The following is a 1,592-nucleotide window of genomic DNA, read 5'->3' on the forward strand; positions in this document are numbered from 1 at the left end:
CTTTCTATGGAGTTTTTGGTCCCGTGAGGCAAAGAAATAAGCCGAAGGAAGCCTATCTTTACGGAAAATGGACGCAGAACGGGCCGGATGCGATCCAAGTCAACACGCTGTAGAGACGCACGTGGCCATCGTCAATCATAGCGCCGCAAAGAGAAGAATATGAAGTAACGGAGCCGATTTCTTTGGCTTCGCCCGGCCTTTTGCCTGCCGGACAGCTCGGTCGGTGCCAAGGTTCAGGGAAGGGGAAGGCAAGAAATTACGACATTTAATTAGATCTTTATGCTATAATGTACGTCTGGTTTATTCCATTATGTATATATTTACAAGAGGTTTGATTCCGCGGCGTCGGTCTATTAGATTAGCGCTGTCTAATTTACGGCGGAGATTTTGGTCGGTAATTTACGCGCTGATTTGATAGACGCGATTGGTAGATTTCGGAGCGGCGAAAACCGTGTCGGCGCGGTAATTGCTTAATTCTATTCAGGGAAGATATTTACACGGGCCTTATATACAAATGAGTCGTGAGAATGACTGTTTTCCGATGTGGCGTTACAACGGCCGATTGTGCGCCAGAGCGCCAGAAGTCGAGAATCTCTCGACGGGAATGGTATAGCGGCCGAGTCAACACCTCGGATTGCCGGAAGTCGAGTCAACACCTCGACAGGAACGGTCGGTATGGCGGTCGAGTCAGCACCTCGGATTGCCGGAAGTTGAGTCAACACTTCGACGGGAACGGTCGGGATGGCGGCCGAGTCAACACCTCGGATTGCCGGAAGTCGGTACCTCAAGTCAATACCTCGAGACCGGAACGGGATCTCCGAGTCAACTCCTCGGAGAGCGGTAGCAGAATTAGTGTCTCGAGTCAGCACTTCGAGCTTGGTTTCAAGGAAGCAACTTTCGAGTCAGCTCCTCGAGTGCCGGGAAAGGAATAGGTCCTGACTACTCAGATCGGCCGGCTTTTATACCCCGGAGCGGCTTATGGTCCGTCCGGAGTCGGTGTGTGGAACGCAGGTGTTTGCGTACTGCGGCATGCACCTGTGTGCTGATAAGCGCGTGTTTGGTCCGTGTCGTTATAGGTGCGTCGCAGATATTATAGTACGCGGTTGGTTGTATAGGCGGGTCGCAGTAACTATCGTGCGTTTGATACTGTAAAGCTTATTTAATATATTAGTCCAAATAATAATAATACAAAAATAACGTAATAATAGAAGGGTCAAGAATAATAATACAAAATAATATTACAAAAATATACATTGTATATTAGTGACGGGGTTTTACCTCGTCACAATTGGCTTATTAGACAGCGCGAAGAACAGCGCACGGCGAGAAGAGCAATTGCCGGAGGAGCCGAATTTATTGTTGTGCGTGCCGCGAACGGCGTGAGTTCCTCGCCTCCCAAAGTACCGAAACACTAGAGTGTGAGTACCGAGGACATCCGTGGAGGAACGAGAGACGTCCTTGAGGGAACTGGACAACTTCCAGAAGCTGCCGTTTTCCGAGATTACGGAAAATTCGCGAGAAGGGTGCCGACTTACGTGAGTGAGTGCTTGCTGTCTTTTTCTCGCATAGTTTGCATATATTATAAGGTCGTG

Source organism: Pseudomyrmex gracilis, unplaced genomic scaffold (genome assembly GCF_002006095.1).
Source record: "Pseudomyrmex gracilis isolate BER0280 unplaced genomic scaffold, ASM200609v1 scaffold_376, whole genome shotgun sequence".
NCBI classification, from domain to species: domain Eukaryota; kingdom Metazoa; phylum Arthropoda; class Insecta; order Hymenoptera; family Formicidae; genus Pseudomyrmex; species Pseudomyrmex gracilis.